Below are 6,922 nucleotides of genomic sequence, written 5' to 3'. Positions count from 1 at the left end.
TAGAGGGAAAATAATAATATCATATTACTCAGTCGCACAGATACTGTACGTGGAGGAGACGGCGGCCATTTTTTAGAAGCCCAAACTGTGTTCATCATGTTCACTACTTGTTTTGCATGGTGCTGCTGTGGCTGGCTCTTGTAACTTGTTTATTTTTCCCCATACCCCATCTTATATATTATATTTTATATATAAAAATGAAGTCGATGACTGCCAGCCTCATGCCATGTAAGAGACAACCCGTTCTTCGATAGCCAGTTTTTATATTTTGTAATGTGTTTTTAGAGTGTATTTTTTAACTTGTCCTAATATTTCCCCCCACTTTTTAACCATTTATACCCCATGGTCTATAATTTTATCTGCGTATATAGAAATATCTTTCCTTGATTGCTGCCAGGGGCGTAACTGGAACTGTGTGGGTCCCTTAGCAACATTTTGAATCGGGCCCCCTACTTGTTACTACAATGCCCCTTAATTAGGCAGGAGAAAGAGTGTGGGTAGTGAGAGACAAAGTGTGTTGGGAAAGAGAGTGAAAAAGAGAGAAAGAGAGAGGGATGGTCATGAAGGCCTGACAGGGTTTATTGGAAAAAAAAGAGGGAATGAGAAACAGGGAGGAGTATGGACACGGAGAGAGAACGCTGAGAGAGAACAAAAAATGAGGATTGAAAAGGGGATGGGGATAGAGCAAAAAAGAGGAAAGACGGGGGGGGGGGGGGGACAGGCAGGAGAGTGAGAGAGATTAAAGGGCCCATTTACTATAGCTTGCATATTCTATGTGATCTGGGTGGGATATTACCCCCAGGATCTCATTGCAATATGCAATCTTATTAGCAGCATGGATCATGGAGCACATCCCTGCGAACTGCTCAGCCAGGTGATGGGGTGTCTGCTCAAGCGCAGACCTAAGATCTAACTGCACAGATCAGCCCAAATCTAACTGCACCTCACAGCGGCCATTCCAGCTGGCAGTGCAGTGCGTAGCCCATAGTCTACAATAAGCTACCTCCATTCTGAGATGGTGGTAGCTGCAGGACCCAATATCCAAAATGAGATATTTAAAAATCTGCCAGCATTGCATACTCCATAGAAACATATGGGGAATACAGCTGCAAACAGGACAGGATGGATAGCAGCGGGGATCAAAGATACATGCCTGTGGTACTTAATATTTGCAACAAACTGTATTTGGGCAATTAGCTTCAAATATTAAATGACAAACGGGCCCCCAAGAGAGAGATAGTGCAAAGGATGCGAGGAGAGGGGTGATCGGAGGGGGTAGAAAGAGAGATAGGGTGAGGGAGAGAAGCTAAAAGCACTGCAAGAAGGGCTAGTAGCCACTATGAAAAGCCTCTGACAAAGACTATATTCCTCTCACTAGGTGACATAAAAGTCATCATGCAGAACATGTTGTTTGAGCTGAAAATGTAGATAAGCATGTTTCTTGTAGCTTGCTCAGCCCAGTGCAACGGGTGTACCAAGTGCACTCACCAGCAATCCCCCACAGTGACCTTGCACTGGGGGACAGCACCAACAACCCACCCCGGAGCAAACGGAGCTGTGCAGAGGAGGAGTCTAATGATGATGATCCACTAGGAACACCAAAAGTAGGAGCGGTCATAATGTGCACTTCACATACTGTATGAAAAGAATATAGCCCTAGTAAGAGAAAAAGTGTTGTGGGAGGTTAATCGCACAATACCAGATGGTTTTCAAAATTGTATCTCATCAATAGCATAGTCGCCCAGTGTGTATGGACCTTTAGGTTAGAGTCTAGTGAAATACAGTATGGGTCATTTAGATACAAGTAACAATTTTTGTCCTGGTCTAACACTATAACTCTTCATGTGACAAAAATCAGGGCCGGCCTTAGGCATAGGCACACTAGGCAATTGCCTAGGGCATTTGGAATTCCTAGGGGCATCAGCAGCTTCTGCTGATTAAAATGATATGCAGCATGCCTATATTCTGTGTGAGTGAGGCTGTATCTGCATATGAAATAGTGTATTCATGGAAATCACTGTAACATAGCATTCCGTATGCAGGTACAGCCACAGTCGCACACAAAATATAGGCATGCCGCATATCATTTTAATCATCGGAAGCTCCTTGTGTGTGCTGGTCATAACAATGCAAATAAGACGAATTTTCAGCAAAAAAGGCACCCAACGTTAGCAGAACTGGCAAGGAGCTGCATGGCCTATTGAGACAAGATGTATGAGGAAACATCTGAATCCAAGCAGAGGCAGAGGTCACAGTATTAGCGGCTGTGCGAGTGCGGTCTGCGGGTGGGTTGGTTGTGCAATAGTGTTCGGCATATGTGTAAGGGGCATTATGTGTGTCATGTATAAATGCATTAATAATGTGCGACATATGTGTAACAAGCATTATGTGTGTCATGTGTATAAGGGCATTAATAATGTGCGACATGTGTAATGGGCATTTTGTGTGTCATGTGTATAAGGGCATTAATAATGTGAAACATATGTGTAAGGGGCATTATATGTGTCATGTGTATGAAGGGCATTAATAAAGGTTGGCATAATGTGTAAGGGGCATTACGGTTATAAGGACATAAATAATGTGTGTCATGTGTAAGGGGCATTACTGTGTGGTATTATCAGGGGTGCCGAGAGAAAGGGGTAGGGGGTACAAATTACCCAGGCCAAAGCCTGATGGGAGGGCCCAGTGGGGCCCTGGGCCCCCTCCCCTTAAGTGACAGCAGCAGCTGCAGCTCTTCTCCTCTGCCCAGCACACACTGCTTTGTGCTGGGTTGCAGTGTGGCCATGGAGGTGGTTAAAATACAATATTTTCTCAGGATTTTTTTCTAAGGGTATAATTTGATGAGTAATGTATATAAGGTAAAGTGGTACTACAATGTGATGTAACATGAATAAGGGACACTCTCACATGATATAATGTGAATAAAGTTGCACTACTGTGTGGCATAATTTGAATTTGGGGTAAAATTGTGTGGCCATGCCCCTTCCCAGCAAGAACGCACCCCTATTTGGGCTGCGCACCAAATGTGTGCACTGTTTCTATTTAAAATATTGCAGGTAGGAGCACCAAAATGATGACTGCTATGATGAGGGTTGATGGTGCTGGGAAAGGGGAGCAGTGTCAGAGGCGGAACTAGTGGCGGTGCTAGGGGGCACCAGCCAAAATCTTGCCTAGGGCATCATTTAGGCTAGGGCCGGCTCTGACAAAAATGGTAATATACGTTGCAAATTGGGTACAGGCTCCACCAAACCTATTGCATATACAGGATAAAGGCCTCAATTTGTATAGCCAAAGAAAACATCTCTACTATACTGGTCACACCTGGCCCCTCCAGTACTGACAAATCTTCCACAGTAGCCTTGTCCAGCCTGGTGTATCTACTGGTGTTTGTTTAGTCAGCTCTGGCCTGCCTCTTCCTCCCCCTACTACCCCTTCTGACTGTAACCCAGCTAGTTGGCTCTTCCACTTCGCTCTAACACCCCCTGTTTCTCTAGAAAGCTCTGTTCCAATTTGGCGATGTCCCTCAGTGTTACAATGGTGTGTCTTAGATCAAATACCAACCATCTGCTCACATACCTCCCAACTTCAGCCGCGCGCGTTCCCGAAAAGGGGGTGCGCTCCCGAGAAAAGGGGGCATGGCCTCGCTGGATGACGCGTCCTTCGGCCACGCCCCCGTTTTCGCCGCTCGTCGGCGCTGAATAAGACGCTGTGTGCATGCTCACAGCGTCTTTTCAAGGCAGGCTGGGGGGCTCCCAACTGTCCCCCCCACCGCGGGACAATGGCGGCCCCGGGCGGGGCGCGGGAACGTCCCCGAATATCCGGACGTTCCCGCGGTAAGCGGGACAGTTGGGAGGTATGTGCTCACATTTCGCACAGATGTCTTCACCCTTGATCTTCTGATCCAGGTGTACATACATCAGGCAAAATGCACACTGAGTGTATACCAAACGATAGAGGTAAAGATACAGAACCTACTGTATACAATCGTTTCTAACAATCCCCAGAAAATACCAATATTAATACCAATATTTCTATACAATATCAGGCAAGACAGACAAGAGAAGCCTATACCTGTGACGATACAATAATGCTAACAATACCAATGCCGTAAATGCACAGTTTCGGTGTTGTACTTGTGTCTCTGTATGAACCGTCCGCTTTCAGCGTCCTCTCCGCTCTGCCCACTGCCTCTAGGCTACTCTCCTCTGCACCTTCACCTCTCTCCTTGCATCTCCTGCTTTTTGAAAGGTATCGTTAAGCAGGCGGCAAGCACTCTATCATCTAAAAGGTAGTTTGTTTTCAAATAAAGCATTTACACCCAGCACTGAAACTAAATAACACCCAAATCTAACTCACTTGTATTACATTACTTGCAGTGAACATAGCTTTGTCCATTAAAGACTACAAATGGATGTTTGGCATAAATATCCATTCGCAGCCTATGGGGAAACACCCACATCATTCGATGGTCGCCAACCATCGAATGATGTGGAAGGAACACACTAAACGAAGACACTCTGCGGTGTCTTAGCTTTGCATTTGCATACAGTGATGTCAGCTGCCGCCCCCAGCACCCACATCACTAGGTGATTATCATGGGAACGCCAACCGTTTTCATGGGAGCGCCCATGAAACGCTGGGCATTCCCATGGGCTCGACTACCCACCGCCCCACTCCCCCCGCCCGCTGTGACCACTCGCATTCGGTGCATGCACATGCGCAGAAATACGCAGATAAAAAACATTGCGAATTCGTATGCGAGTGTACAGACCAGAATAACCCCCTAAGTGTAACATTTATTGGATGCAGCACCAGCCCCAATCTTGACACATTGCACTCCCACTGCATAGCAAACCCTGTGGAACACACCAGCATGTAAGTGTATCCCAGATGTTTCACCTTCTAGTATGTATCGAGTGCTGCTTGGGTTTCATAAACCTGATGTTATGGCAGTAATTCAGTAATTTAGTTTCCCTAGCAATTGGTGTTGATGTACAAACCCGTCCTGGTTGTGTCTTGGGGTATCAGTCTCATTAGGGACCAGCAGCTATTCATGATGATATGACTATTGATTATCAAATGTGCCCTACTGTGTTTTTTTTTAATTAAGTGAAAGAAGTGTTTTTGGTACTTGTGTAATATCTGGGCGCCCGATGTGTTTGATTGTATGCCTTAACTTAAGGCATACAATCAGATGTGATGCGACGCGATTTTCGGGAAAATCGCATCGCATGCAACCAAATCGCATGCGATGCGATCGACGCGATTTTCCATAGGATTCAATGTTAAATGGTCCTGTTCATACCCCCACTATCTAAGTGGGCATGGCGTTGATTTTATATAGCGTGGCCGAAGCGCGGCGAGCGCATGCGGATTACTTAAAATGTATTCCGCGTCCCCTCACGGGGCTCGCTGCGCTCACCACGCTTCGGGCTCGGTGGCTCGCTGCGCTCGCCACGCTATATAAAGTCAACTCCATGCCCACTTGGATAGTGGGGGTATGAACAGGACCATTTAACATTGAATCCTATGGAAAAATTGCGTCGATCGCATCGCATGCGATTTGGTTGCATGCGATGCGATTTTCCCGACCCGATCAAAAAATCGGGCGCCCAGATATTACACAAGTACCGTGTTTTTCTCTGGTACAGTTGGTTTTATTCAGACCTGGTCGCTGCTCTGCTTAATTAATTAATTTATTTGTAGTTCCTTATATAGCGCAGCATATACCATTGAAATAAACAGTGATATGATAAACTGGGTAATCACAGACAGACATAGAGGTAGGAAGGTCACATGTAAATGTTACTGGTCTAACTGTGCTCTCAGTTCTGCCACCCAGTGTTTATCCAAGGAGCACCACTACGCACATGAACAAGAAATGGGATAATGACCAGGTGCTGATCTCAGAAATAAATGCAAATATCTGTGTATAGATTGTTCTTTTGTTCCCAATGATGGGAAATAGTCCCTATATGCACATAAGGGTATCTTTGTAATAGCTATATCCAGTGGCGTAAGTTCGTCCCAGTTGCCCGGAGGCAAGATGAATATTGGTGCCCCCCCCCCCCCCCCCCACACACACACACACACACAACGTTATTCAAAATATATATAGTCTTTTATGAAATATATATTATATACTGTATGTATACACAAAAAAAGAGGGAGAACACATCTATTTCAGAACTCAGCCACGGAAGCAATTTTGATGGCTTTCAATTAATGGATTTAAACTGGCAGTGGTGGAGAGGTGACCCCTTGAGAGCAGGAGCCCGGCGGCAGATGACTCCATTGCCTCCCAGAGTTCTGCCTCTGGCTATATCTTCACACATCATACAGTATGCTCATTGGAAATGAACTGACCTGGGAAACAATCCCTATGTTCATGTGACAGTATTGTTGAGTGTGAGTCCTCCACGGATAGGATACCTAAGGTTCACTTTCTCCTAAAAAGTTTTATTCTATGTAGAAACATAAAATCCCAAATATTCAAAAAAGTTAAAAATGGGAGGTATTGCAGGTGGGCCAATATGCAATCAAATCTTATCCTTCTCACCCGGAATGAGCTGGAATAGAAAAATGTACCCCAATGTTGTAGGTGGATACTAGTCCCCCCTGGGAGGGTGTTTGACCCAGGATGGACCAATAACCCCATGTCGACCTTTTGACTGTCTACCTTCCCCATGTCGACCTAATGTTTGTGTCGACCTAATGACCCTGTCGACATAACCCCATGTCAACCTTCATGCACGTCGCCCTCTCAGTCATGTCAACCTTCATGCATGTCGACCTTTCCCCTGTCGACCTAGTGACCGTATCCCTGCCTGAAGAGGTGAGTTTGGAGGCTGGAAGAGAGTCTCATTGTGCTTAGCATTTCATAGGGTGGGAGCAGTCCAATGAAATTCCTGCAATTGTGAAT

Source organism: Crinia signifera, chromosome 5 (genome assembly GCF_055691185.1).
Source record: "Crinia signifera chromosome 5, ASM5569118v1, whole genome shotgun sequence".
Taxonomy (NCBI): Eukaryota; Metazoa; Chordata; class Amphibia; order Anura; family Myobatrachidae; genus Crinia; species Crinia signifera.
This window is presented reverse-complemented; position numbering follows the sequence as displayed.